Here is a 19,176-nt window from a genome sequence, read left to right on the forward strand (position 1 = left end):
ATGGCCAATCCACCCTAACCTGTACATCCCTGGGCACTATGGGACAATTTAGCATGGCGAATCCACACTAACCTACACATCCCTGAACACTATGGGACAATTTAGCATGGCCAATCCACCCTAAACTACACATCCCTGAACACTATGGTATAATTTAGCATGGCCAATCCACCCTAACCTGCACATCCCAGAAAATTATGGGACAATTTAGCACGGCCAATCCACCCTAACCTGCACATCCCTGGACACTATGGGACAATTTAGCACGGCCAATCCACCCTAACCTGCACATCCCTGGACACTATGGGACAATTTAGCATGGCCAATCCACACTAACCTACGCATCCCAGAACACTATGGGACAATTTAGCACGGCCAATCCACCCTAACCTACACATCCCTGGGCACTATGGAACAATTTAGCACGGCCAATCCACCCTAACCTACACATCCCTGGGCACTATGGGACAATTTAGCATGGCCAATCCACCCTAAACTACACATCCCTGAACACTATGGTATAATTTAGCATGGCCAATCCACCCTAACCTGCACATCCCAGAAAATTATGGGACAATTTAGCACGGCCAATCCACCCTAACCTGCACATCCCTGGACACTATGGGACAATTTAGCACGGCCAATCCACCCTAACCTGCACATCCCTGGACACTATGGGACAATTTAGCATGGCCAATCCACACTAACCTACGCATCCCAGAACACTATGGGACAATTTAGCATGGCCAATCCACCCTAACCTGCATGTCCCTGGACACTATGGGACAATTTAGCATGGCCAATCCACCCTAACCTGCATATCTTTGGACTGTGGGAGAAAACCGGAGCACCCGGAGGAAACCCACGCAGACACAGGGAGAACGTGCAAACTCCACACAGACAGTCATCCAAGACAGGAATCGAACCTGGGACCCTGGTGCTGTGAGGCAGCAGTGTTAACCACTGAGCCACCGTATAGAGTGGGGCGTTTCTTCCCTGAAGAGTCGGAGACTGAGAGGTCACTTTATCGTGGTTTATAGAATCATGAAGGGCATGGGTAGGATAAACAGCTAAGGAGGGGTGTCTCCAAAACTGACAGGGATAGGTATAACGTGAGAGGAGAAAGATTTAAAAGGGCCCTGAGGTGTAAATGTTTCACGCAGAAGGTGGTGTGTGTGTGTACGGAATGAGCTGCCAGAGGATCTGGATGGGTATCAGAATCGGAAGGGTTCAGAGGGCCAAACGCTGGCAAATGGAGCCAGGTCAGATTGGGATGTGTGGTAGCCATGGACGAGTTGGATGGAAGGGTCTGTTTCCGTGCTGTATGACGCTGTGACTCCATGAGCCTTGGTGAATGTGGCTTTTGGATGGTACGCACAGCTGCGACTGGACAGGGCAGGTATGAATAGCAATTCTTCAATCCGAATGCTTAGAGGCTGAATTTATTCACAACTGGCCTGAACTTTCTCTCCTTCCCTCAAAATGCACCTTCTTTCAGGCAAACTTGACTGAACTTCTGCACTTAGCCCCACAGGGCCAATGGGCTGAGAAGTGGCAGATGGAGTTTAATTCAGATAAATGTGAGGTGCTGCATTTTGGGAAAGCAAATCTTAGCAGGACTTATACACTTAATGGTAAGGTCCTAGGGAGTGTTACTGAACAGAGAGACCTTGGAGTGCAGGTTCATAGCTCCTTGAAAGTGGAGTCGCAGGTAGCTAGGATAATGAAGAAGGTGTTTGGTATGCTTTCCTTTATTGGTCAGAGTATTGAGTACAGGAGTTGGGAGGTCACGTTGCGGCTGTACAGGACATTGGTGAGGCCACTGTTGGAATATTGCGTGCAATTCTGGTCTCCTTCCTATCGAAAAGATGTTGTGAAACTTGAAAGGGCTCAGAAAGAGTTTACAAGGATGTTGCCAGGGTTGGAGGAGTTGAGCTACAGGGAGAGGCTGAACAGGCTGGGGCTGTTTTCCCTGGAGCGTCGGAGGCTGAGGGGTGACCTTACAGAGGTTTACAAAATCATGAGGGGCATGGATAGGGTAAATAAACAAAGTCTTTTCCCTGGGGTCGGGGAGTCCAGAACTAGGGAGCATCGGTTTAGGGTGAGAGGGGAAGGATATAAAAGAGACCTAAGGGGCAACTTTTTTTCACCCAGAGGGTGGTACGTGTGTGGAATGAGGTGCCAGAGGAAGTGGTGGAGGCTGGTGCAATTGCAACATTTAAGAGGCATTTGGATGGGTATATGAATAGGAAGCGTTTCGAGGGATATGGGCCGGGTACTGGCAGGTGGGGACAAGATTGGGTTGGGATATCTGGTCGGCATGGACGGGTTGGACCGAAGGGTCTGTTTCTGTGCTGTACATCTCTATGACTGTATGACCTCCCTAAAAAGTGGCCCAGGACCTGTTTCGTTAATTGCCATCTGACTAGTTACGACACAAAAGCCATTGATTCGTTTCAGTTTGGTGACGTTATGGTTGCCACATATTTGAATTGTTATTTTTCACTGGAAGTGCCAACACCCTTCAAGCAGATAGGCTGGGTCTCGGCTTATAACGACATGCAGTTGTGCAGGCAATGTTGTGCAGGCAGATAATTGATATTTCCGGTCATGTATATTAATCATGGGCGTGATTGAGGTCTTGGCAAGTTATACAACAGAAAAACAGGAGAGGCTTAATCAGCTACAGGCTCAGAAAATGTTCGAGAAATCGCATGCCAAGTGAAACTAAATGATGTGTCTCATAGGGGAGAGGAAATGCCTTCCCACAGATTAAAGTCGCAGAGAGTCATAGAGTCACACAGCATGAAAACACGCCCTTCGGCCCTGTACGTCCAGGTTGCCCATTTGCCTACGTTTTCCCCTATCCCTCTAATCCTTTCCAATTAGACTCATGGGGTGACGCAGCATGGAAACAGGCCCTTTGGTCCAACCTAGGCAGAAGGGGATACTGCAGATGCTGGAGATTAGAGTCTAGATTAGAGTGGTGCTGGAAAAGCACAGTACGTCAGACAGCATCCGAGGTGCAGGAAAATTGATGTTTCGGGCAAAGGCCCTTAATCAGGAATGAGGCTGGGAGCCTCGGGGGTGGAGAGATAATTGGGAGGGGGGGTGGGGCCAGGGAGAAGGCAGCTGGGAGTGCAATAGGTGAATGGAGGTGGGGGTAAAGGTGATAGGTCAGAGAGGAGGGTGGAGTGGATAGGTGGGAAGGAAGATTGGTAGGTGGGACAGAACATGAGGACGGTGCTGAATTGGCAGGTTGGAACTGGGGTCAGATGGGGGGAGGGGAAATGAGGAAACTGGTGAAGTCCACATTGATGCCCTGGGGTTGAAGTGTTCCGAGGCGGAAGATGAGGCGATCTTCCTCCAGGCGTCTGGTGGTGGGGAAGCGGTGGCGAAGGAGGCCCAGGACCTCCATGTCCTCGGTAGAGTGGGAGGGGGAGTTGAAATGTTGGGCCACGGGGCGGTGTGGTTGATTGGTGCGGGTGTCCCGGAGATGTTCCCTAAAGCGTTCTGCTAGGAGGCGCCCAGTCTCCCCAATGTAGAGGAGACCACATCGGGAGCAACGGATACAATAAATGATATTAGTGAATGTGCAGGTAAAACTTTGATGGATTTGGAAGGCTCCTTTGTGGCCTTGGATGGAGGTGAGGGAGGAGGTGTGAGCGCAGGTTTTACAGTTCCTGCGGTGGCAGGGGAAGGTGTGAGGACGGGAGGGTGGGTTGTTGGGGGGCGTGGACCTGACCAGGTAGTCGCGAAGGGACTTTGCGGAAGGCGAAAAGGGGTGGGGAGGGAAATATATCAATGGTAGTGGGGTCTGTTTGGAGGTGGCCGAAATGTTGAAGGATCATGCAATTTATGCAGAGGTTGGTGGGGTGGAAGGTGAGGGGCATGAAGGGGTTCTGTCCTTTAGTCCAACCTCTCCATGCCAACCAGAAAAGCGAAATAAAACTAGTGCCATTTGCCAGCACTTGGCTCATATCCCTCCAAATTCTGGATTAGTGGTGCTGGAAGAGCACAGCAGTTCAGGCAGCATCCAAGTAGCTTCGAAATCGATGTTTCGGGCAAGAGCCCTTCATCAGGAATAAATGCAGTGAGCCTGAAGCGTGGAGAGATAAGCTAGAGGAGGGTGGGGGTGGAGAGAAAGTAGCATAGAGTACAATAGGTGAGTGGGGGAGGGGATGAAGGTGATAGGTCAAGGAGGAGAGGGTGGTGTGGATAGGTGGAAAAGAAGATAGGCAGGTAGGACAAGTCCCGACAAGTCATGGGAACAGTTACTGAGCTGGAAGTTTAGAACGAGGGTGAGGTGGGGGAAGGGGAAATGAGGAAACTGGTGAAGTCCACATTGATGCCCTGGGGTTAAAGTGTTCCGAGGCGGAAGATGAGGCGTTCTTCCTCCAGGCGTCTGGTGGTGAGGGAGCGGCGGTGAAGGAGGCCCAAGACCTCCATGTCCTCGGCAGAGTGGGAGGGGGAGTTGAAATGTTGGGCCACGGGGCGGTTTGGTTGATTGGTGCGGGTGTCTCGGAGATGTTCCCTAAAGCGCTCTGCTAGGAGGCGCCCAGTCTCCCCAATGTAGAGGAGACCACATCGGGAGCAACGAATACAATAAATGATATTAGTGGATGTGCAGGTAAAACTTTGATGGATGTGGAAGGCTCCTTTAGGGCCTTGGATAGAGGTGAGGGAGGAGGTGTGGGCACAGGTTTTACAGTTCCTGCAGTGGCAGGGGAAAGTGCCAGGATTGGAGGGTGGGTTGTTTGGGGGCGTGGACCTGACCAGGTAGTCGCGAAGGGACTTTGCGGAAGGCAGAAAGGGGTGGGGAGGGAAATATATCCCTGGTAGTGGGGTCTGTTTGGAGGTGGCGGAAATGTCAGCGGATGATTTGGTTGATGCGAAGGTTGGTAGGGTGGAAGGTGAGCACCAGGGGCGTTCTGTCCTTGTTACAGTTGGAGGGGTGGGGTCTGAGGGCGGAGGTGTGGGATGTAGACGAGATGCGTTGGAGAGCATCTTTAACCACGTGGGAAGGGAAATTGCGGTCTCTAAAGTAGGAGGCCATCTGGTGTGTTCTGTGGTGGAACTGGTCCTCCTGGGAGCACATCCGTCGGAGGCAGAGGAATTGGGAATATGGGATGGCATTTTTGCAAAAGGTAGGGTGGGACGAAGTGTAATCCAGGTAGCTGTGGGAGTCGGTGGGTTTGTAAAAAATGTCAGTGTCAAGTCGGTCGTCATTAATGGAGATGGAGAGGTCCAGGAAGGGGAGGGAGGTGTCAGAGATGGTCCAGGTAAATTTAAGGTCAGGGTGGAATGTGTTGGTGAAGTTGATGAATTGCTCAACCTCCTCGCGGGAGCACGAGGTGGCGCCAATGCAGTCATCAATGTAGCGGAGGAAGAGGTGGGGAGTGGTGCCGGTGTAATTACGGAAGATCAACTGCTCTACGTAGCCAACAAAGAGACAGGCATAGCTGGGGCCCATACATGTGCCCATGGCTACACCTTTGGTCTGGAGGAAGTTGGAGGATTCAAAGGAGAAATTGTTAAGGGTGAGGACCAGTTCGGCCAAGCGAATGAGAGTGTCGGTGGAAGGGTACTGTTGGGGACGTCTGGAGAGGAAAAAAACGGAGGGCTTGGAGCCCTGGTCATGGCGGATGGAGGTGTAGAGGGATTGGATATCCATGGTGAAGATGAGGCGTTGGGGGCCGGGGAAACGGAGGTCTTGGAGGAGGTGGAGGGCGTGGGTGGTGTCTCGAACGTATGTGGGGAGTTCCTGGACTAGGGGGGATAGGACAGTGTCGAGGTAGGTAGAGATGAGTTCAGTGGGGCAGGAGCATGCTGAGACAATGGGTCAGCCAGGGTGGTCAGGCTTGTGGATCTTGGGAAGGAGGTAGAACCGGGCAGTGCGGGGTTCCCGGACTGAGGTTGGAAGCTGTGGGTGGGAGATCTCCTGAGGTGATGAGGTTCTGTATGGTCTGGGAGATGATGGATTGGTGATGGGGGGTGGGGTCTTGGTCGAGGGGGCAGTAGGAAGAGGTGTCCTCGAGTTGGCGTTTGGCTTCAGCGGTGTAGAAGTCAGTGCGCCAGACTACCACTGCGCCCCCTTTATCCGCTGGCTTGATGGTGAGGTTGGGATTGGAGCAGAGGGATTGGAGGGCTGCGCGTTGTGAGGGTGAGAGGTTGGAGTGGGGGAGGGGGGACGACAGGTTGAGGCGGTTAATGTCCCGGCGGCAGTTGGAAATGAAGAGGTCGAGGGCAGGTAATAGGCCAGCGCGGGGTGTCCAGGTGGATGCAGTGTGTTGGAAGTGGGCGAAGGGGTCCTCGGAAGGTGGGCGGGAGTCCTGATTGTGAAAGTAAGCTCGGAGGCGGAGGCGACCGAAGAATTGTTCGATGTCACGTTGTGTATTAAATTAATTGATGTGTGGACGGAGGGGGATGAAGGTGAGTCCTTTGCTGAGGACTGATCGTTTGTCCTCAGTGAGGGGGAGGTCTGGAGGGATGGTGAAAACCCGGCAGGGCTGGGAGGTGGGATCTGGTGTGGGTGTAGAGCTGGGAGTGGGGTCGGAGACAGTACCTGGAGTGGGTGTGATGGTGGGGGGAATGGAGGTGGAGTCATGAGCAGGAGTAGTGTTCCTCTCGGGGTTCTGGGGGGTGGGGATAGTGACAGTGGGGTCTGTGGGGGGCGTGTCAGCAGAATGCAGGTGAGTGGCGCTGGTGGGGGTGGAAGTGGTGGTGACCATGGCAGTAGGGGTGGCGGAAGTCACTGAGCATGTGGCATCAGCGATGATGTGAGGGCCGGAAGTGATGTCAGGTGTGATGCATGAGGAATTGTGAGGGGTGGAAGTGTTTGTGGGAGTGGCCATGATGGGGGCGGAAGTGACATCATCAATCAGCGTGAGGGTGGCAGCTGCATCAGCCGCATGGCTCATGGTGGAATAGGTTCCGAGGCCAGGGGAATCTTCTGGAATGTTTGAGGAGCGCTGGTTATGGAGGTGGGTGGATAAAAGTTTGTTGTACTTACAGTTTTTGATGTTTGAGATGGAGTTGAAATACTGTTTGTTGAGAATATGAATTCTCCTGAGGATGTAGTACAGAGTGGGTCCTTTGCAATTCTGAGAGAGTGTGTCCCTCAGCTGAGGCAGGGCTGACTGTAGAGAGGTTAGGTGCTGGCGCATTGCTGCAAGCGTGGAGCGGAGGATCCTGAAGGAGAACTGTTGCTGGTGTTTTTGAATCTGTAGTCTGTAGTGTTTGTCCTGTTCGGGTCCGAACTCTGCTGGTTTAAAGGTGGTCCAGAGTCCGTGTGGGATGAGTTGGTTACGGAGGCAGGCACTGAGGAAGCAAATGTGGCTGTGGTACCGAGTTTGTTTCACGACATGGTGGAAGAGCTTCAGGGCAGAGGAAATGACCTGGGAGTTGCAGTGGGAGAGGGACTCCCTGAGATTCTTGTAGAGAGAGGAGGAAAACTTCTTCAAGGCAGGCATCGAGACACCTCCCACGCCCTCCACCTCCTCCAAGACTTCCGTTTCCCCGGCCCCCATCTTCACCATGGATATCCAATCCCTCTACACCTCCATTTGCCATGACCAGGGCCTCCAAGCCCTCCGTTTTTTCTTCTCCAGACGTCCCCAACAGTACCCTTCCACCGACACACTCATTCGTTTGGCCGAACTGGTCCTCACCCTTAGCAATTTTTCCTTTGAATCCTCCCACTTCCTCCAGACCAAAGGGGTAGCCATGGGCACACGTATGGGCCCCAGCTATGCCTGTCTCTTTGTTGGCTACGTAGAGCAGTTGATCTTCCGTAATTACACTGGCACCACTCCCCACCTCCTTCCTCCGCTACATTGATGACTGCATTGGCGCCACCTCGTGCTCCCGCGAGGAGGTTGAGCAATTCATCAACTTCACCAACACATTCCACCCTGACCTTAAATTTACCTGGACCATCTCTGACACCTCCCTCCCCTTCCTGGACCTCTCCATCTCCATTAATGACGACCGACTTGACACTGACATTTTTTACAAACCCACCGACTCCCACAGCTACCTGGATTACACCTCTTCCCACCCTACGTCTTGCAAAAATGCCATCCCGTATTCCCAATTTCTCCGCCTCCGCCGTATCTGCTCCCAGGAGGACCAGTTCCACCACAGAACACACCAGATGGCCTCCTTCTTTAGAGACCGCAATTTCCCTTCCCACGTGGTTAAAGATGCTCTCCAAAGCATCTCGTCTACATCCCGCCCCTCCGCCCTCAGACCCCATCCCTCCAACCGTAACAAGGACAGAACGCCCCTGGTGCTCACCTTCCACCCTACAAACCTTCGCATAAACCAAATCATCCACCAAAATTTCCGCCACCTCCAAACAGACCCCACCACAAGGGATATATTTCCCTCCCCACCCCTTTCCGCCTTCCGCAAAGACCGTTCCCTCCGTGATACCTGGTCAGGTCCATGCCCCCCGATCACCCACCCTCCCATCCTGGCACCTTCACCTGCCACCGCAGGAACTGTAAAACCTGTGCCCACACCTCCTCCCTCACCTCTATCCAAGGCCCTAAAGGAGCCTTCCACATCCATCAAAGTTTCACCTACATTGGGGAGACTGGGCGCCTCCTAGCAGAGCACTTTAGGGAACATCTCCGGGACACCCGCACCAATCAACCAAACCGTCCCGTGGCCCAACATTTCAACTCCCCCTCCCACTCTGCCGAGGACATGGAGGTCCTGGGCCTCCTTCACCGCCGCTCCCTCACCACCAGACGCCTGGAGGAAGAACACCTCATCTTCCGCCTCGGAACACTTCAACCCCAGGGCATCAATGTGGACTTCAACAGTTTCCTCATTTCCCCTTCCCCCACCTCACCCTAGTTCTAGACTTCCATCTCAGTAACTGTTCCCATGACTTGTCTGGACTTGTCCTTCCTGCCTATCTCCTTTTCCACCTATCCACTCCACCCTCCTCCCTGACCTGTCACCTTCATCCCCTTCCCCACTCACCCATTGTACTCTATGCTACTTTCTCCCCACCCCCACCCTCCTCTAGCTTATCTCTCCACGCTTCTGGCTCACTGCCTTTATTCCTGATGAAGGGCTTTTGCCCGAAACGTCGATTTCGAAGCTACTTGGATGCTGCCTGAACTTCTGTGCTCTTCCAGCACCACTAATCCAGAATCTGGTTTCCAGCATCTGCAGTCATTGTTTTTACCCCATATCCCTCCAAACCCTTCCTATTCATGTACCCATCCAAATGCCTCCTAAATGTTGCAATTGTACCAGCCTCCACCACTTCCTCTGGCAGCTCATTCTGTACACGTACCTCCCTCTGTGTGAAAAAGTTGCCCCTTAGGTCTCTGTTATATCTTTCCCCTCTCACCCTAAACCGATGCCCTCTAGTTCTGGACTCCCCCACCCCAGGGAAAAGACCTTGTCTATTTACCCTATCCATGCCCCACATGATTTTATAAACCTCTATAAGGTCATCCCTCAGCCTCTGACGCTCCAGGGAAAACAGCCCCAGCCCATTCAGCCTTTCCCTAAAGCTCAAACCCTCCAGTCTCGCTGACATCCTTTCTGCACCTTTTCTAGTTTAATAACATCCTTCCAATAGCAGGGTGACCAGAAGTCTACACAGTACTCCAAATATGGCCTTGCTAATATCTTGTACAGCCATAACATGATGCCCCAACGCCTGTACTCAATAATCCAACTGATAAAGGCAAGCATGCCAAACGCCTTCCTCACCTCCCTGTCTACCTGTGACACAGCTTTCAAGGAACTATGTACCTGAATCCCTGGTCTCTCTGTTCGGTAACACTCCCCAGGGACGTACCAATCACTGAGTGGGTCCAGATACAGAATTCCAAAAGCTTAACAACTTAACGCAGTAAAGCTAACATACCAAACAAAGTAGGCCAGGTAGTGTTTTAAACATACTTCACCACTGAGTGGCTGATCTGATTTTAAACTCAGCTTGACATTCCAGCTCATACCCCAGCCCCAGTAATCAAAAGCAGGAAGTTCAAACACCCAAAGAGAAACAGAATGTGCTGGAAAAATGCAGCATCTGTGGAGAAAGAGAGGGAGAGAGAGACAGACACGCACACACACACTCTCATACACACTCACTCACACACACTCTCTCACACACATACACACATGCACTGTCTCTCTCTCTCACACACACATAAACACACACTCTCTCTCTCTCACACACACACACTCTCTCATGCACACACACTCTCACACATAAACACAAACACTCACACACACATACACACTCTCACAGACACACACAGACACACTCACATGTTCAGACACTCACATACACACACAGACACACTCTCACACACACACACACTTACACACACACATACAGACACACACACACATATACACACGCGCACACACACATACCCACCCACACGTGCGCACATTTTGAGTCTTCTCTGGAACAGCAAAGGCCTGGAAAACAGGGGGTTGACACAGACAGAGGAGGAGTGAGTTGGGCGAATAGTTATGGAGCCCAGAGCAATAGCAAAAGGCAGTGACCGGGGAGGAGGGGTGGGGGTGGTGGGGGGGTGGGGGGGGTGAAGGAGTCACTGAGATGGTAAGTCAGTGCGAACGTTTGGGATGGAAAGGAGAAAAAACGGACCCAACACAGCTAATGGGGAGATGGAAGCGTCAGGTTATTCCCAAAGACCGGAAGTGGTGTGCGGGGATCTGAGACGGTTATAGGGCCAGGAGAGGGAGGATGCATGGTCGGGAAGGGGGACAGCTGAGCTCAGGGAAGAACTTGAGAATTTGAAAACTGCTCCGGAGTTGACACGGGGCAGTGGGCGCTGTGGGTGATGGGTGAACAGGGTTCGTTTTGAGTCGAAATGGCAGAGCTTTGTGTGGTCTCCGGCTCACCGAGGTTACGAGAGAGTGGAGCGGATGTATCTGGTGGTCACAAAGGTACAGGTGAGGGTTGCCATTGTGGTAGTCGGGTCTGGGTGTGGGTGTGGTGGGGGATGGGGAGAACGCTGGAGGGCGGAGAGGTGATTATATGACCTTGGCACAACAGGATGGCTCAGTGGGTTTGCGCTACTGCCTCACGGCGCCAGGGACCTGGGTTCGATTCCAGCCTCGGGCAACTGTGGAGTTAGCACAGTTATCCCTGTGGATTTCCCTCCAGGTGCTCTGGTTTCCCCCCAAGGGCCGAAGATGTCCAGGTTAAGGTGGATCGGCCATGGGGAAAGCGCTGGATTCCTGGGATCGGGTGTGATGCTCTTCAGGAGGTCAGAGTGGATGGGCTGAGTGGCGCCTCCCTGCACTGCAGGGGGTCTGCGATTCTAACTCAAACAAGGCCATAATTGATAACGTTCAGACCCTTGACCTCCGACAGGACGCTATTGCATGTGCTTTTTAATAAATGCGCAAGATTGTTGCGTTGGTATACCCAAAATATTTCATCCCAATTCCCTCCGTCTAGTTAGTAAGTTTGCAGATGACACCAAAATTGGAGGGTGTAGTGGACAGCGAAGAAGGTTACCTCAGATTACAACAGGATCTGGACCAGATGGGCCAACGGGCTGAGGAGTGGCAGATGGAGTTTAATTCAGATAAATGCGAGGTGCTGGATTTTGGGAAAGCAAATCTTAGCAGGACTTATCCACTTAATGGTAAGGTCCTAGGGAGTGTTGCTGAACAAAGAGACCTTGGAGTGCAAGTTCATAGCTCCTTGAAAGTGGAGTCACAGGTAGATAGGATAGTGAAGGAGGTGTTTGGTATGCTTTCCTTTATTGGTCAGAGTATTGAGTACAGGAGTTGGAAAGGTCTGTTTCCGTGCTGTACATCTCTATGACTCTATTCCATCCCTCAATTCTCTTCGACCTCTGACTTCCTCCAAGAGCTGTGAGCCTTTAATACAGCTATGAATTATATCCGTTGAGACTAGCAATCCAGCTCCCATCCTGTAGAGCACTTCCTGTGCACTTTCAGATGCTTTGAATGGACACCCCTTCTGACAGAACACTTCTGTCCCAGTGAGGGTCTGGCATGACCTTTTGACCCGATGGGTCACAGTTCAGAAACAATGAGGCTATTAGATCTGTGGGCTGGGGTCGGTGTCGGAGCTTTGTTCCACTCAAATCGCTTCGTGTTAGCTCCAGCCGTTTCCTAAATGAGTAGAACTTGTTTAAATGGGGCCACAGTTTTGTTAGTTGGACGTTTAATCGCATCTCAAAGTAGAAAGTTGTACCTGGGGTTTCTTTTTTTTTTCCCCATGTTCTCTTGTGTGTCAGCAGGAAAGCCCTGCCCTGTTCTTTACTGTTGACTGGTAATTTGTTTCCTGTCTGCAGGACGGCCGGAACGAAAGATCAAACTCAATTCTTTTGTCCACTCGCAGTCGTTTCTCTGTCCTATCAGCTTTCATCTGTTGTTCTCTCCCGATAGGGCTGGCTTTTTCCAGAGTCATTAGGTCTTACAGCACGGAAACAGGCCCTTCGGCCCAACTCGTGCACGCCGACCAAGAATATCCCAACCTAATCTCGTCCCATTTCGCCAGCACTTGGCCCATATCCCCGGAAGGAGACAGTGAGGACTGCAGATGCTGGAGATCAGCATCGAGAGGCTGGTGCTGGAAAAGCACAGCAGGTCAGGCAGCATCCGAGGAGCGGGAGAAAAATCGACGGTTCGGGCAAAAAGCCCTTCATCAGGAATGGGGTCTGTTGCTGGACGTCGTTTCACCCAAATCGCTTTCTGTTAGCTTCCAGCCACTTCCCTTTCCTGATGAAGGGCTCTTGCCTGAACTGTCGATTCTCCTGCTCCTCGGATGCTGCCTGACCTGCTGTGCTTTTCCAGCACCACACTCTCAACCCATATCCCTCTAAACCTTTCCTATTCATATACCCATCCAGATGCCTATTAAATGCTGCAATTGTACCAGCCTCCAGCACTTCCTCTGGCAGCTCATTCCATACACGTACCATCCTCTGGGTGAAAAAGTTGCCTCTTAGGTCCCTTTTAAATCTTTCCCCTCTCACCCTAAACCTATGCCCTCTGGTTCTGGACTCCCCCACCCCAGGGAAAAGACCTCATCTATTTACCCTATCCATGCCCCTCATGATTTTGTAAACCTCTATAAGGTCACCCCTCAGCCTCCGACGCTCCAGGCAAAACAGCCCCAGCCTATTCAGCCTCTCCTTGTAGCTCATACCCTCCGACCAACGTCCTTATAAATCCTTTCAAGTTTCACAGCATCCTTCTGATAAGAGGGTGACCAGAATTGCACCATAAGGTCTTACAGCAAGGAAACAGACCCTTCAGCCCGACTAATCCATGCTGACCATGTTCCGAAACGAAACTAGTCCCATCTGGCCTCCAAACGTTGTTTCAATATTGTAACAGTCCCCGCATCCATCACTTCCTTTGGAAGTTCGTTCCGGACCCAAACCACTCTCTGTCTGAAAAAAAAGTCGACCCTCATGTCCTTTTTTTAAATCTTTCTCCTCTCGTCTTTAAAACTTGTCGCCCAGTTTTAAACCTCCCCACTCTGAGGAAAAGGTCCTCGACATTCACCTCATAAGAACGTGAGAAGGTGGAGCAGGAGTAAGCCGTCCGGCCCTTCGACCCTGCTCTGCCATTCAATAAGATCATGGCTGATGTTTGAGTGGCCTCAGCTCCACATTCTCACCCTCTCACCGTATCCCTCAGCTCCTTCATGGGTCAGAAAAATCTAGCTTAGCTTTAAAAACGTTCACTGAAGTAGCTTGAACTACCTCGCTGGGCAGCGAATTCCATCGATTTACAACTCTTTGGGTGAAGACGTTCCTTCTCAGTTCAGTCCTAAATTTGCTCACCATAATCTTGACGCTATTCCCCCTTCGTCCGAGTTTCATCTGTCTGTGGAAACCTCCTCTCCTACTCCTGTCTTATCTATACCCGTCATAATTTTCTAGGCATCGATAAGACACTCTCATTCTCCTCAATTCCAATGAATATAATCTGTGCCCTTCATGATGTTATAAACCCTCAGTGCCCGAGGGGGCAGCACGGTGCCTCAGTGGATTAGCCCCTGCTGCCAGGGCCCTGGGTTCAATTCCAGCCTCAGGCCAACTGACTGTGTGAGGTTTGCACTTTCTCCCCATGTCTGTGTGGGTTTCCTCTGGGTGGTCTGGTTTCCTCCCATGGTCCAAAGATGTACAGGTTAGAGTGGATTGGCCATGCTAAATTGTCCCATAGTGCTCAGGGATGTGCAGGTTAGGGTGGATTGGCCATGCTAAATTGTCCCATAGTGTCCAGGGATTAGATTACTTACAGTGTGGAAAACAGGCCCTTCGGCCCAACAAGTCCACACCGCCCCGCCGAAGCGCAACCCACCCATACCCCTACATCTGCCCCTTACCTAACACTACGGACAATTTAGCATAGCCAATTCACCTGCCCTGCACATCTTTGGAATGTGGGAGGAAACCGGAGCACCCGGAGGAAACCCACGCAGACATGGGGAGAATGTGCAAACTCCACACAGTCAGTCGCCTGAGGCGGGAAATGAACCCGGGTCTCTGGCGCTTTGAGGCAGCAGTGCTAACCACTGTGCCACCGTGCCGCCCACAAATGTATAGGTTAGAGTGGATTGGCCATGCTAAATTGTCCCATAGTGTCCAAGAATGTGTAGGTTAGGGTGGATTGGCCATGCTAAATTGTCCCATAGTGCCCAGGGATGTTTAGGTTAGGGTGGATTGGCCATGCTAAATTTCCCATAGTGTCCAGGGATGTGTAGGTTAGGGGCAATAGTTGGAGTAAATATAGGATAGGGGAATGGGTCTGGGTGGGTTACTCTTCGAAGGGTCCGTGTGGACCTGTTGTGCTGAATGGCATGTTTCTACTCTGTAGGGATTCTAACTCTCGTGCAGTACGGTCCCCTCAACCTCCTAAACTCCAGTGAAAAAAATCCCAGTGGCCTTTCTCCCTCAGACCCTCCATTCCTGGAAAATCTTTTCTGAATCCTCTCCAGCTTAATAATGTCTTTCCTGTAACAGGCCAGCCAGAACTGGACACAGTACTCCAGTACATCCTGTCCATCCTGTTGTGTTCGTCTCCTTTTCAAGCCCATTGGAATTTGCATCCCCCATTCACTGGACGGTGACTAATGTTGACTGACCACTCCCCAACGCAACTGGAAAAACCTTAGTAAAACCGGGATCAGGAACATTCCAGCTCCAGGCAGAATTTTAATCCTTGCAACATCTGGCTCTGGAGCCAACTCAACTAACTCCATTGGTGCAGTTGCCTCCGTAAGTGTTGGGACAATGGGCATCTCAAATGTCCATTTCTGGGTTTTGTTGGGCTAGGTGTGGAATTGATAATGTCACTGTCTTGCTGATCCGGACGCCAGTGTTCAAATCCCACATTAGATTAGATTCGATTCCCGACAGAGTGGAAACAGGCCCTTCGGCCCAACAAGTCCACACCGACCCTCCAAACAGTAGCCCACCCAGACCCATTTCCCTCTGTCTAATGCACCTAACACAATGGGACAATTTAGCATGGCCAACCCACCCTAACCTGCACATCCCTGGGCACTATGGGACAATTTACCATGGCCAATCCACCCTAACCTGCACATCCCTGGACACTATGGGACAATTTAGCATGGCCAACCCACCCTAACCTGCATATCCCTGGGCACTATGGGACAATTTAGCATGGCCAACCCACCCTAACCTGCACATCCCTAGGCACTATGGGACAATTTACCATGGCAAATCCACCCTAACCTGCACATCCCTGGACACTATGGGACAATTTAGCATGGCCAACCCACCCTAACCTGCATATCCCTGGGCACTATGGGACAATTTAGCATGGCCAACCCACCCTAACCTGACATCCCTAGGCACTATGGGACAATTTAGCATGGCCAATCCACCCTAACCTGCACATCCCTGGACACGATGGGACAATTTAGCATGGCCAACCCACCCTAACCTGCACATCCCTAGGCACTATGGGACAATTTAGCATGGCCAACCCACCCTAACCTGCACATCCCTAGGCACTATGGGACAATTTAGCATGGCCAATCCACCCTAACCTGCACTTCCCTGGGCACTATGGGACAATTTAGCATGGCCAATCCACCCTAACCTGCACATCCCTGGACTGTGGGAGGAAACCGGAGCACCCAGAGGAAACCCACGCAGACACGGGGAGAATGTGCAAACTCCACACAGACAGTCGCCCAAGGCTGGAATCGAACCCGGGTCTCTGTTGCTGTGAGGCTGCAGTGCTAATCATTGAGCCATCATGCCACCCACGTTGTGGGTGGATTTCAATTTAGGAACAGGAGGAGGACATTCTGCCCATTGACCCTGCTCCACCATTCTGTGGCCCATATCCCTAAATACCTTTGACATGATTTCATTTATTATTGTCACATGCACCGAGATACAGTGAAAAGTATTGTTCTGTATGATATCCAGACAAATCACACCTTACAGAAGTACATCAGGGTAATGGAACAGAATGCAGAATATAGTGTTCCAGCCACAGGGAAGGTGCAGAGAAACATCAACTCTAACATATGAACGGTCGGGTCGTTAGTCTGATAACAGCGGGGAAGAAGCTGTTCTTGAATCTGTTGGTACGTGTTTTCAAACCTTTGTATCTTCTGCCCGATGGAAGAGGGATGCATTGATCTGTCTTCGAATTCAAATTAAAAACTGATCGAGCATTCAGTGCCATCTGTGGAAGAGATTTCTAAACTTCTGCCACCCTTCGTGCTTCCTAACATCTCTCCTGTACGTTCTGAACCTAATTCTCAAACAATGCCCCTGAGAACGCCCAACCAGTGGAAATAGTTTATCCCTCATCTGCTGTCTTTCAAGTTGTTGGTTTGCCCGCTGAGCTGAAAGGTTCGTTCTGAGACGATTCGTCACCAAGCTCGGTAGCATCATCAGTGAGCCTTCGGTGATGTGATGGCCCGCTTGCAATCTATGTGTCTCGGTTTGTTGCGGTGGGTGAGATCATTTCCAGTTCTTTTTTTCTGAGAGGTTGGTAAACGGGGTCCAAATCGAGGTGCTTGTAGACGGAGTTCCGGTCTGAATGCCAGGCCTCTCGGAGTTCCCTGCTGTGCGTCTGCCCCAGGATGGACTTATTGTCCCAGTCGAACTGGTGTCCCTCTTCCTCTGTCTGTAAGGATACTGGTCGTGTCTTTTGTTGGTTAGTTGTTGCTCATGTATCCTATAACTATCACCAGTATCCAAAGAGGGACAACGGTTCGACTGGGACAATATGTCCATCCTGGGGACAAGCGCACGCACATGAATTTCTCCAGGCCTGGCATTCAGACCGGAACTCCATCAACAAACAAAATCCACATGGACCCCATTTACCAACCTCTCAGAAAAACAGACCACAACTGACCAAGACACAGAAATAGTAAGCCACGTCTCACCGGAGGTGATGATGTTACCAAATATGGTGACGGAATGTCTGAGAATGAACCTTCCAGCTCAGCGAGCTAACTTACAACCTGAGCTACAACTCACCTCAAAAATCGCTCTCCCCTCTTTTCTTGCTAATCTCCTGAAAACCTCAATCAGACCACCCCTCAATTTTCTAAATCCGAGAGAAAACAGCTTTAATTTGTATAGTCTCTTCTCATCGCTTGACCCTTGACGTCCAAGTGTTCACCACTTTCAATGTCCACCCACCACCTCCCTCCCCAACAACAGTGTGCATCATCTACTGGATGCACTACTCCAATGCTCCTTTAACACCACCTTAAAAATCCATGGCTTCCACTTCCAGGCAGGTAATGGCCGCACAGATACAGGAGAACACTACTGCACTCCCTTTCCAAGGCGCACAGCATCCTGACCTGGGCTCAATATTAGCCGTTCCTTCAATAATCATGCTGCATGAACTTGACTGAGTTTTTCGAAGAGGTAACGAAGAGGATTGATGCAGGCAGAAAGACGGACGTGAACCATATGCTCTTCAGGAAGGCGATCGACAAGGTTCCTCGTGGTAGCCTGGGTGGCAAGATTAGATCACGGTGAGAACCAGTCATTTGGGTATAGAGCTGGCCCGAGGGTAGGGTGATGGTGGAGGGTTGTTTTTCAGACTGGAGGCCAGTGGCATGCCACAAGGATCGGTGCTGGGTCCACTACCTTTTGTCATTAATATCAATGATTTGGATCTGGGGGCATAAGTTTGCAGATGACACCAAAATTGGAGGTGTAGTGGACAGCGAGGAAGGTTACCTCAGAGGACAACAGGATCTTGATCAGATGGACCAACGGGCCGAGGAATGGCAGATGGAGTTTAATTTGGAGAGGTGCTGCATTTTGGAAAGGCAAATCAAGGCAGGACTTATCCACTTAATGGCAAGGTCCGAGGGAGTGTTGCTGAACAAAGAGACCTTGGAGTGCAGGTTCATAGCTCCTTGAAAGTGGAGTCGCAGGTTGATAGGATAGTGAAGAAGGCGTTTGGTATGCTTTCCTTTATTGGTCAGAGTATTGAGTACAGGAGTTGGGAGGTCATGTTGAAGCTGTGCAGAGTATTGGTTAGGCCATTTTTGGAATATTGCATGCAATTCTGGTCTCCCTCCTGTAGAAAGGATGCTGTGAAACTTGAAAGGGTTCAGAAAAGATTTACAAGGATGTTGCCAGGGTTGGAGGGTTTGAGCTACAGGGAGAGGCTGAACAGGCTGGGGCTGTTTTCCCTGGAGGGTTGGAGCCTGAGAGGTGACCTTATAGAGGTTTACAAAATTATGAGGAGCATGGACAGGGTAAATAGATTAGATTAGATTACTTACAGTGTGGAAACAGGCCCTTCGGCCCAACAAGTCCACACCGCCACGACGAAGCGTAACCCACCCACACCCCTACATCTACCCCTTACCTAACACTACGGGCAATTTAGCATGGCCAATTCACCTGACCTGCACATCTTTGGACTGTGGGAGGAAACCGGAGCACCCAGAGGAAACCCATGCAGACACAGGGAGAACGTGCAGACTCCACACAGTCAGTTGCCTGAGGTGGGATTTGAACCCAGGTCTCTGGCGCTGTGAGGCAGCAGTGCTAACCACTGTGCCACCGTGCCGTACCTGACAAGGTCTTTTCTCTGGGGTTAGGGAGTCCAGAACTAAAAGGCATAGGTTTACGGTGAGAGGAGAAAGATTTAAAAGAG

This window comes from Chiloscyllium punctatum, chromosome 34, assembly GCF_047496795.1.
Source record: "Chiloscyllium punctatum isolate Juve2018m chromosome 34, sChiPun1.3, whole genome shotgun sequence".
In the NCBI taxonomy this organism is placed as follows: domain Eukaryota; kingdom Metazoa; phylum Chordata; class Chondrichthyes; order Orectolobiformes; family Hemiscylliidae; genus Chiloscyllium; species Chiloscyllium punctatum.